Source organism: Nomascus leucogenys, chromosome 1a (genome assembly GCF_006542625.1).
Source record: "Nomascus leucogenys isolate Asia chromosome 1a, Asia_NLE_v1, whole genome shotgun sequence".
In the NCBI taxonomy this organism is placed as follows: Eukaryota; Metazoa; Chordata; class Mammalia; order Primates; family Hylobatidae; genus Nomascus; species Nomascus leucogenys.
In genome coordinates this window covers 96,607,455-96,620,167 of record NC_044381.1, presented here as the reverse complement: position 1 = coordinate 96,620,167, position 12,713 = coordinate 96,607,455, and the positions used below count along the sequence as shown (strand labels likewise).

The 12,713-nt window shown below is 38.0% G+C and overlaps 1 protein-coding gene and 1 pseudogene across 2 annotated transcripts in view; one reads left to right on the top strand and one right to left on the bottom strand.

Annotated features, from left to right (window-relative positions):
- The window catches only part of MIPOL1 (mirror-image polydactyly 1), a 370,127-nt gene that overhangs the window by 53,989 nt on the left and 303,425 nt on the right, over nt 1–12,713 (bottom strand). The gene's annotated exons all lie outside the window — the stretch shown is intronic.
- LOC105739235 lies at nt 4,245–5,734 on the top strand (annotated as a pseudogene).

Sequence of the window (12,713 nt, the reverse complement as noted above, 5' to 3'; positions counted from 1 at the left end):
GCTGAAAGCTACCCAGACAAATGACTATGCTACCAAAGCATACAAAAAGATGCTGCAAGATGTTAATTTAATTATATCAGTGTAAATATTACATTCAATTTTCTTTAAAAGGAATAGCAGAGAACTGGAAAATAAAGTATCTATAGGCAAATAAAAGAACGTAATAAGCTGCAAGAAGTGAGAAGACAATGGGCATTGGTTTAGGAGATCGAGAGTCTATTCTGCCAAGCACTTAATGAGAATGGATGAGGTTTATGCAAACACTGACCAGCCTTCTACACAGCATTTTCTACTTGATTTTCTACTTGTCACAGTTGAGATATAAATGAATTTAAAATCACTAGTCAAATTGCACAGAAATAAAGTGTATTTATATATATGTGTGTATATATATATTTTTTGGCTAATGAATCTCATAACGAATACATCTACTCATTAAGTCATACAGAGAAATAGCATATAAATTAAGACTAAATGAATGCAGAAGAAAATGCAGACAAATAGAATCCTAAAATGCTAAAGGTCAAATCTTTGATATGCCATTACACCTACCACCTGAGGTTATTTTGAAATGGCACCAAGCACCTCACTCAATTAAATAAAGACATTTTGAAAATATAAATATTTAATAAGAGAAATTTAAACTCCACACAGGAGATGTTCTTTTTTATTAAATATCATTTCAGTGTATGCATACAAAGGAAATGTCGATTTGAGACATTTGAAGTAAAACAACTTAACTATATAATATAGATTGATAATGGGAAGGAAAGCAGTATCATTATTAAACCTGCAAAAAGCTAGTTAGTGAACTTTGGCATTGCCCTAATATCTAGCCTGATACTTTCTTTAAAACTGTTCAAACTAATTATAAATTTCCTCTTTTAGTTTAAGTTACCTATAAGCCTTTACAGTATGCTTATTTTGGAGAAGGCGTCCCATAGAACTAGGATGGACATGAAACAAGGACAGTCAGCATACCAAATGAAATCACTTCAAGATTCAAACGCCTTCCTAAGAATACGGACTGTTACTAAGCCCTGGTCAACTGGTTACTACACAGAAAATTAGAATGGTGTGTAGTGCCACATTTGTGGAGTGCAAAAAATATCTTTTTTCATGGTTTGCACATTGTTATTAATCTAACTAACCCTACTTCATTTCTTCTCATTTTTTTCTACCAACCCATATGCTTAAAGACTGTCTCTTGCCCATTTTCCTATTTTTTCTGTGTCCTCTCACTTTCTGATTTGTGTCTGTTCGAAGTTCCAATTTTGTTCAGCTCACCCTCTTTATCTCCTTGAAAGATGCAAGAAAGAAAGAAATTAAAAAGAAACAAACTAAAAGCTGAACCTTAAAAAAGGTACTTGTTTATGTTCTTTATATTTAAAACATTAGTTATATTTTAATTGTTAATTACATTTTAAATTATACAAAGTGCATATATACAAAGTATTCAGCTTGAAAAAATGTGATGAACAAAATACAGAACAAATGCAGAAATCTAGAAGACCCCCCAGTGTTCCCTCCCATTTTTTCCCCTCCCCAAAAGGTAAGTACTAATCCAACCTTTATCAAAATGTAAATTGCTATTTTTAAATTTTTTATCTGGCTTATTTTCCTCAACAATTGGTATGTGAAGTTCACCTTGCTGTTGCATATAATTCATTACTTTTTATTGCTATAAAATATTCTGTTATATACATATGCCATAACTTATTTAACTGTTCCACTGTTGTTGCTATGAATATTCTTGTACATGTCTTTGGATGGACCTAGGTATTCATGTCTAAAGTAGAATTTCTCCACAGGGTATGCGTTATTTTCAGATTTAGTACACAGATAATAGATGCCGATTTAGATTTAGATGCTGCTAATAGTCTTCCAAATTAGTTGTACCAATTTGTACTCCCATCAGCAAAATATGAGTTTCAATTGCTTTATATCCTCCCTCAGAATGGCATTGTCAAGTGCTTTTAACTTTAGTTATTGTAATATGGATGCAGTGATGTTTCATTCTCTTCATATCGTCTTATGTATGTGTATATTGATTGACTGGTTGAGATAAGGTCTCACTATGTTTCCCAGGCTGACCTTGAACTCCTGGGCTCAAACAATCCTCCTGCCTCAGTCTCCTGAGTAGCTTGGACTATGGGCATATGCCACCATGCCTGACTCTTAATGCTGTCTTTTGATGAAGGTAAGTTCTCAATTTAAATAAAATTCAATTTATCATTGTTTCTTTAATGGCAATGCTTTTTGTAAACTCTTTAAAAAATCTTAGCCTACTCCATTCCCTTATATTTTAACTTTACATATATGGCCTAATTTAAAACTCAGTGAGACAGCTTCATTTGGGAATTCTGCATTTGCCTATTATGCCTAAAGCAGTAACCAGTATACTGTAACCAATCACATATTAAGAATCAATGATTAAGTTTTAAAAATCTCACCATTATTAAAATTACGAGCATCCTGATTTAATTTCCTAATCACTCCTCACTTTCTAGTCTTCTATCATTCAATTTTTAGGGGGGCAAATTTATACCTGATTTTGATTTTTCTCTCAGATGGACATGTTTGGATTATATCTGCAAGTTCAAAAGCTACTTAGCATTCAAAATGCCTTGGAAACCTGTTAATTACCATCAAGACTTTCCCAAACAAGGGACATGATCTTTTAAAAAAGATGGAAGTAGACAATGTCACTTAAAAACCTGCAATAGCATTTCCTTGCATTCAGAAAAGTCTCTAAAAATAATAAATGCTATATGTTAACTCACTAAATGTCACAACTTGCATGAGAAGTCCTATTAATATTCCTTTTTTACTGATAAAAAATGGAAACAAAGAGAGATAAGTAATTTAATACATGTAGCAGAGCCAGAATTTGAACCCACAGTCTTTATGTCTGCACTGGAAACCTCTTCTATACTTGCTGTGGTCTATAAAGCCCGGCATCACTGACCTCTCTACCTCCTTCCTCACCTTTTAGCTAGGCATTCAGATTCTCAAGCGTGTCAAGTTTTTTCTGCTGAAGGTATTTGTTTGGAATGCCTTTCCATCCATGCTTCTACCTGACAAAGTCTTACTCATCCAGTAAGACAAAGCAAAAATATCACTTTCTTAGATACACCTATGTGGGTCTTCAATCTAAATCTTGATTTTCCTCTTTGTTAGTCTGTCTCATAGATCCTACTCTTCCTTCTCAGAACTTATAATTTGTAGTTTTTTTCCATTTCATCTTGTGGTTTTCTTCCCAATTCTAATAAATTAATACTTCATTTATATATAATAATTTCATTTTACGGGAAGAATACATTCCTTAAGAACTTCAGTAAATCAAAACATCTATAATTCTACGGAATTTTCCAGTAGGAATAAAGGTGAAGCAGGAGAGCTATATTCCAAGCATTTATAAATCTGTAACCACTGAAGCACAATTTTTGCTTTAGTACTTCTTCCTCAGAAAGGTCTTTCCTTAATTGACAACAGGGTCCCCTTGTTTAGCTTTCTTCACAAAGACATATTACATTTACCCTCTTTCCAAAGTTACTAATTTTCAGGTGCATTTTCAGCATAGTAGTAGTATTATAACTCAAAGACACTTAAGTTGTATAGGAACATATTTTAAGTTACAGTAAGCATAAATGATGAAATAACAGCCAAAGAGTCACTGAATCACTCTCAGAAATTCTAAAGCATGTAATCAATAGTGCAGCTTACATAATATCCATATAGGATGTTAACTACTTCTGTTAACCAGGAAGTTAATGAGGTAATAAGATAAGCAAAGTTTAAATTCACTCTTCCAGTTTTAAAATTATATAATTCTTTATAAATTTAATTTTTATAATTTAGTGTAGAAAGTAAAACTTTAAAAATATTTGTACTTACTAATGTTTGATATGATCCTATTTCTAATTCACATCAAATAAGCCTGCACATTTCTCCTTTGTTGCTCACCACATTGAGTCCAATGGCAGGCCAAGGTAGAAAATGTCCTTAATGTGTATTACTCCAGTGAGTGCCATGTAATAGATTTCCTTCCTAAGTGGTTTCTTTCTTGGTTTCTATGTTCCCTGGTCTATTACTTTTTTTTTTTTTTGTCATTAAGAAGCCTTTATTGGGTTATATTCAATTTGACCCTCCCACCAAATTAAGGGGGAAAAAGCAAAATAAGAAATCCCGGTAAAAGAGCCCCTCAAGATTTCATAAACTACAAACTAAAGGCAGATAAGGAAATGGCAGAATTTTCAGAGCTGTGTAACACAAAAATTCCTGTAATTTAAGCAGGTGTTTTCCTCACCGATGACAAATCTTCCAACACAATGTAAAGTTATGCTACTTGGATATTTGTAGCAAAACCATTTTTTTTGTACAAAAACAAAAGCAAGGGACCATAAAAAAAACTATTTGTTCCTCATGGCCTATGAGCATACAAATTTTTTAGCAATTTAAAAGGGTAACTATGAGGGCCTGACATTTTTCTATACCCCACCTATTCTGCCTTTCTATTTGTAGGATTTGTAAATGAAGTAACATCTTACTAGCAGAGGTCTCATCTATCTCCCACTCTCTCCAACTAATCCTACTAATTTTCTTTCATATTCCTGAGCATCCTCCATGAACAGCATTGCAAGTTGGTTTTAAAAATAGAAAAGAAAAAAGAAAGTTTTACAAGGGTTTTGTTGGTTAATTACCAGTGGAGTCAGTCCACCAGTAGTTTGATTTCATTGGCTAGCAGCTGGTTCATGTTGAAAAGGCCCCCTGGGAGCTTGGTGAGCAGCTCTCGCCCCATGCTTTCAGGGTCGCTGTCAACAGAGCTGGAACTTGCACTCATGTTGTCAACAGCAGTGCTGGCTGGGGGACCCAGCTCCGGCTCACTAGTCTCACTGGGAGTGGACACCTCATTGCCTACCCACAAGTGGTGGTAGTCAGAGTACCAACCCCTTGGGTGCAAAGTGATAGTGACATCACTGTTTTGCGCCATCTAGAGAAGATGGGATGTCGGTTAATGAACCGACCTCAAGCCATCCTGAACTGCATTAATAAGTTCTGGACATTTCAAGAGTTGGCTGGCCATGGTGTTCCTCTGCCAGATACCTTCTCTCATGGTGGCCATGAAAATTTTGCTAAAATGATTGATGAAGCTGAAGTACTGGAGTTCCCAATGGTAGTAAAGAATACGCGGGGTCATAGAGGTAAAGCTGTTTTCTTGGCTCGAGATAAGCACCATTTGGCTGATCTAAGCCATCTTATTCGCCACGAAGCGCCATACCTGTTCCAGAAGTATGTTAAAGAGTCTCATGGACGGGATGTACGTGTCATTGTCGTGGGAGGCCGTGTGGTTGGCACCATGTTACGTTGTTCAACAGATGGGAGAATGCAAAGCAACTGCTCATTAGGTGGTGTGGGGATGATGTGCTCATTGAGTGAACAAGGGAAGCAGCTAGCTATCCAGGTGTCTAATATCCTGGGGATGGATGTGTGTGGCATTGACGGCTCCTTCTGCGTCTGTGAGGCCAATGCAAATGTAGGTTTCATCGCCTTTGATAAGGCTTGTAATCTAGATGTAGCTGGTATCATAGCAGACTATGCCGCCTCCCTTCTACCCTCTGGCCGGCTCACCCAGCGTATGTCCCTGCTCTCCGTGGTGTCCCTGGTCTATTACTTTATGTCTGTGGCCCTGACTATTTTCCTGGTCCCTGACTCTCTATGCCACCTCAGCTAAATATAACTTGTAATTATAAGGTTTATGAGCCATTTATATGTTTTGCTTGCAGATATTTACATTCTCTTCAACTTGCCTGCCTACCTGCTCATTGAACTCTCTCTTAATTGTAATGTTACACATGGATTCAGCTTACTTTTGCAATTAGTATTTTTCCATTTATACCAAGTTTTGATGCTACTTTTCCTGACTTCCTCTCTTGTCTCTATGATCAGGTATTGGCCAAGTCCTTACAGGAGATCATTTCACTCATCATCCTACAATATGCACTTATTATTCTATTTATGCTTCATTTATTTTACAGTAATTGCTAAATATTAGTGTGTTGTATATGTGCTATTTATTTTAATTGGATAAATATTTTTGGATTAAAATTTAGAGATGAGGTACAACAATATACATCAGTAGGTCTTAACCAGGAGTAATTTTGTTCCTCAGAGGACATTCTGCAACATCTGAAGACATTTTTGTCACAACTGGTGGGGGTGGTGGGGAGGGTGAGACGGTACTAGCATTTAGTGAATAGAAGCTAAAGATGCTGCTAAACAGAGGATAGATTCCTACAACAGAGAATTATCCAGACCACTATGTCAACAGTGCTGAAAATGGTGTAGATGAAGAGATGCTGGGTTGAATTTAGAAGACAAAGAACTTAGAAGATAAAGTTAAAGACAAATTCCAGTCTTGTCATTCGCTCTGAGTGACATTGGTAAAAAAAACTTACCTACTGAATATTAATTTCCTCAACTCGAAAACCATGAGAAAAATACCATGGAAATCATATGAGAAGGAAATGAGATGATCTACATTTGTGAAAATAACTGGCACAATACTCAAGTATTTTATAAACATTTTACTGAGAAAAACAACTGCCTGTTCCTACAGGTTTTTCATGAATTGGGAGAAGGAAACTAGTTTTCTCAACCTTTGTTCACTTACTGATAACATTCTTAAATCATTCTTTTTTAAAAAATGGGCAGGTTTGGCTTGTTTTACTGAACTAAAATAAATAAAACCTAAGCAAATATGAAATGTAGAAGTATGTGCTGCTTTTTCCTAAGAATACATTTCTGAAAGGATAATGTCTACTTTTATTTCCTGGTTTACTACATCAATTAATTTGCTAAGACCCTTTCAAGAAGATAGTTGAAGCTGAGCATGATGACTCATGCTTGTAAAATCAGCACTTTGGGAGGCCAAGGCAGAAGGATTAGACAAGGAGTTCTAGACCAGCCTGAGCAACACAGTGAGACCCCATCTTAAACATTATTTTTAATTGAAAAAAGAAAATCATTGACTTCCTCACTTATTTTTAAGGAAATCAGCATATGCTCCAGTATAATAGGCCTTAATTCGGAATGACATACAGAGTGAGGGAAATATATTCAGAATGGATAAGAGTGTGGATGAGGAAATTTAATCTGTAAATCAGACAGTCTAGTAACGTCAATGATTTGCTTCCACTGTTGCTGCAGTTGGTTTAGTTTAATAAAATAACCTGCTAAAGTACTTTCAGAGAAAAAATAATTTCTTTATTATAAAGTAAGCCAATTAATACTGAACTTAAAATTTTAAGAATTTTAAACTGGATAAGTTGTCAATATATTTATTAATATTTATTACAAGTTTTCTGGATACTACATTTCAAAATATAAATTGGGTTTCACTAAATAGCTGTTGAATTCATGTTTAGAAATGTAACAACCTATACAAATAATTCTAAGGAAGCATTAAAAAATATCTAAATTTTTGGTGGTTTTTTTGAGACAGAGTCTTGCTCTTTCACCTAGGCTGGAGTGCAGTGGCATGATCTCAGCTCACTGCAACCTTCACCTCTGGGGTTCAAGCGATTCTACTACCTCAGGCTCCTGAGTAGCTGAGACTACAGGCACATGCCACCACACCCAGCTAATTTTTGTATTTTTGGTAAAGGTGGAGTTTCGCCATGTTGCACAAGCCGGTCTTGATCTCCTGATCCCAAGTGATCCACTTACCTCGGCCTCTCAAAGTGCTGGGATTACAGGCCTGAGCCATTGCTCCTGGCCAAAAATATCTAACTATTAAATATACTACAGCACCTGGAATTAATGTAGGGCCAGCTCCTGATTATCAAAGAGTATATTGTGTGCTTCATAAATTTGGTGATGTGGGAAGCAGAGTGGTAGGAAACTATACCCACAAAGCCACTTATATTTATATACCACTGTATAGCTCTCAGGCAACAAAGTTTATCTTGAATTTTATCATATAACACATAAATATAATTGTATGGGCATCACTAAAATGAAAAAATTATACTGTCAAATTTAACAGAAGGGAGACTTCTGCTTTTGAGGAGATGGAAGAAATAGAAGATGCAATTAAGAAACAAATGGAGGATTTGCTGGCAAGATGGCCGAATAGGAACAGCTCCAGGCTGCAGCTCCCAGTGAGATCAACACAGAAGGCAGGTGATTTCTGCATTTCCTACTGAGGTACCTGGTTCATCTCATTGGGACTGATTGGACAGTGGGTGCAGCCCATGGAGGGTGGGCTGAAGCAGGGTGGGATGTTGCCTCACCTGGGAAGTGTAAGGGGTCAGGAAATTCTCTTCCCTACCCAAGGGAAGCCGTGAGGGACTGAGCCTGAATGACCGTGCATTCTGGCTCAGACACTGTGGTTTTCCCACAGTCTTCACTACCCACAGACCAGGAGATTCCATCTGGTGCCTACGCCACCAAGGTCCTGGGTTTCAAGCACAAAACTGGGCGGCCGTTTGGGCAGACACCAAGCTAGCTGCAGGAGTTTTTTTTCCATACCCCAGTGGCACCTGGAATGTCAGCAAGACAGACCGTTCACTCCCCTGGGAAGGGGGCTGAAGCCAGGGAGCCAAGTGGTCTGGCATGGCAGGTCACACCCCCATGGAGCCCAGCAAGTTAAGATCCACTGGCTTGAAATTCTCATTGCCAGTACAGGAGTATGAGGTTGACCTCGGATGCACCAGCTTGGTGTGGGGAGGGGCATTCACCATTGCTGACGCTTGAGTAGGCAGTTTTACTCTCACAGTGTAAACAAAGCCACAGGGAAGTTTTAACTGGGTGGAGCCCACTGCAGCTCAGCAAGGCCACTGTGGCCAGACTGCCTCTCTAGAGTCTTCCTCTCTGAGCAGGGCATCTCTGAAAAAAAGGCAGCAGCACCAGTCAGGGGCTTATAAATAAAACCCCCATCTCCCTGGGACAGAGCACCTGGGGAAGGGGTGGCTGTGGGCGCAGCTTCAGCAGACTTAAATGTCTCTGCCTGATGGCTCTGAAGAGACCAGCAGATCTCGGCAGCACAGTGTTCAAGCTATGCTAAGGGTCAGACTGCCTCCTCAAATAGGTCCCTGACCCCTATGTATCCTGACTTGGAGACACCTCCAAGTAGGGGCTGACAGACACCTCATACAGGAGAGCTCTGGCTGGCATCCAGTGGGTTCCCCTCTAGGACGAAGCTTTCAGAGGAGGGAACAGGCAGCAATTACTGCTATTCTGCAACTTCTGCTGGTGATACCCAGGCAAACAGGATCTAGAGTGGACCTCCAGCAAACTCCAGCAGACCTGCAGCAGAAAGGCCTGACTGTTAGAAGGAAAACTAACAAACAGAAAGGGATAGCATCAACATCAACAAAAAGGACGTCCAGTCAGAAACCCAATCCGAAGGTCACCAACATCAAAGACCAAAAGTAGATAAATCCATGAAGATGGGGAGAAACCAGCAGAAAAAGACTGAAAATTCCAAAACCAGAATGTGACTTCTCCTCCAAAGGATCACAGCTCCTTGCCAGCAAAGGAATAAAACTAGATGGAGAAGGCGTTTGATGAACTGACAGAAGTAGGCTTTAGTAGCTGGGTAATAACAAACTCCTCTGAGCTAAAGGAGCATGTTCTAACCCAATGCAAGGAAGCTAAGAACCTTGAAAAAAGGTTAGAGGAAACGCTAACTAGAATAACCAATTTAGAGAAGAACATAAATGACCCGATGAAGCTGAAAAACACAGCACATGATACATACACAAGTATCAATAGCTGAATTGATCAAGCGGAAGAAAGGATATCAGAGATTGAAGATCACCTTAATGAAATAAAGTGTGAAGACAAGATTAGAGAAAAAAGAATGAGAAGGAACAAACAAAGCCTCCAAGATACATGGGACTATGTGAAAAGACAAAATCTACTTTTGATTGGTGTACTTGAAAGTGATGGGGAGAATGGAACCAAGTTGGAAAACACTCTTCAGGATATTATCGAGGAGAAATTCCCCAACCTAGCAAGACAGTCCAACATTCAAATTCAAAAAATACAAAGAACACCACAAAGATACTCCTTGAGAAGAGCAACCCCAAGACACATAATCATCAGATTCACCAGGGTTGAAATGAAGGAAAAAATATTAAGGGCAGCCAGAGAGAAAGCTCAGGTTACCCACAAAGGGAAGCCCATCAGACTAACAGCAGATCTCTTGGCAGAAAACCTACAAGCCAGAAGAGAGTGGGGGCCAATATTCAACATCCTTAAAGAAAAGAATTTTCAAACCCAGAATTTCATATCCAGCCAAACTAAGTTTCATAAGCAAAGGAGAAATAAAATCCTTTACAGACGAGCAAATGCTGAGAGATTTTTGTCATCACCAGGCCTGCCTCACAAGAGCTCCTGTATGAAGCATGAAACATGGAAAGGAAAAACTGGTATCAGCCACTGCAAAAATATACCAAATTGTAAAGATCATTAACACTATGAAGAAACTGCATCAGCTAATGGGAAAATAACCAGATAGCATCATAATGACAGGATCAAATTCAAACATAACAATATTAATCTTAAATGTAAATATGTTAATGCCCCAGTTAAAAGACACAGACTGGCAAATTGGATAAACAGTCAAGACCCATCAGTGTGCTGTATTCAGGAGACCCATCTCACGTGCAAAGATGCACAAAGGCTCAAAATAAAGGGCTAGAGGAATATTTACCAAGCATATGGAAAGCCAAAAAAAAAAAAAGCAAGGGTTGCAATCTTAGTCTCTGATAAAACAGACTTTAAACCAACAAAGATCAAAAGAGACAAAGAAGGGCATGATACAATGGTAAAGGGATCAATGCAACAAGAAGACCTAACTGTCCTAAACCTATATGCACTCAACACAGGAGCACCCAGATTCATAAAGCAAGTTCTTAGAGACCTACAAAGAGACTTAGACTCCCACACAATAATAGTGGGAGACTCTAACACCCCGTTGTCCATATTAGACAGATCAATGACAGAAAACAAGAACATTCAGGAATTCAGTTGAGCTCTACACCAAGCGGACCTAATAGACATCTACAGAACTCTTCACCCTAAATTCACAGAATGCACATTCTTCTCAGCACCTATTGCACTTATTCTAAATCTGATCACATAATTGCAAGTGAAACACTCTTCAGGAAATGGAAAAGAATGGAAATCATAGCAAAAAGTCTCTCCGACCACAGCACAATCAAATTAGAACTCAGGATTAAGAAAACTGCACAACTACATGGAATCTGAACAACCTGCTCCTGAATGACTACTGGGTACATAACGAAACGAAGGCAGAAATAAAGATGTTCTTTGAAACCAATGAGAACAAAGATACAACATACCAGAAACTCTGTGACACATTTAAAGCAGTGTCTAGAGGGAAATTTATAGCACTAAATGCCCACAAGAGAAAGCAGGAAAGATCTAAAAATGACACCCTAACATCACAATTGAAAGAACTAGAGAAACAAGAGCAAACAAATTCACACGATAGCACAAGGCAAGAAATAACTAAGATCAGAGCAGAACTGAAGGAAATAGGGACACAGAAAGCCCTTCAAAAAATCAATGAATCCAGGAGCTGGTTTTTTTAAAAGATGAACAAAATAGACCACTAGCCAGACTAATAAAGAAGAAAAGAAAGAAGAAACAAATAGACACAATATAAAATGATAAAGGGGATATCACCACAGATCCCAAAAAAATACAAACTAACATCAGAGAATACTATAAAGACCTCTACACAAATAAACTAGAAAATCTAGAAGAAATTGATAAATTTCTGCACACATACACCTTTCCAAGTCTAAACCAGGAAGAAGTCAAATCCCTGAATAGACCAATAACAAGTTCTGAAATTGAGTCAGTAATTAATAGCCTACCAACCAAAAAAAGTCCAGGACCAGATGGATTCACAGCCAAATTCTCCCAGAGGTACAAAGAAGAGCTGGTACCATTCCTTCTGAAACTGTTGCAAAGAACAGAAAAAGAGGGAATCCTCCCTAACTCATTTTATGAAGCCAGCATTACCCTGACACCAAAACGTGGCAGAGACAACCAAAAAAAGAAAATTTCAGGCAAATATCCTTGATAAGCATTCATGCAAAAATCTTCAATAAAATACTTGCAAACCAAATCCAGCAGCACATCAAATAGCTTATCCACCACAATCAAGTCAGCTTCATCCCTGGGATGCAAGGATGGTTCAACATACGCAAATCAATAAACGTAATCCATCATAAAAACAGAATCAATGACAAAAAACACATGCTTATCTCATTAGATGCAGAAAAGGCCTTCAACAAAATTCAACACCCCTTAATGCTAAAAACTCTCAATAAACTAGGTATTGATGGAAGGTATCTCAAAATAGTAAAAGCTATTTATGACAAACCCACAGGCAATATCATACTGAATGGGCAAAAACTGGAAGAATTCCCTCTGAAAACTGGCACAAGACAAGGATGCCCTCTCATACCCACTCCCATACAACATATTATTGGCATTATTGGAAGTTCTGGCCAGGATAATCAGGCAAGAGAAAGCAATAAAGAGTATTCAATAAGAAGAGAGGAAGTCAAATTGTCTGTTTGCAGATGACGTGATTGTATATTTAGAAAACCCCATTGTCTCAGCCCAAAACCTCCTTAAGCTGATAAGCAACTTCAGCAAAGTCTCAGGAT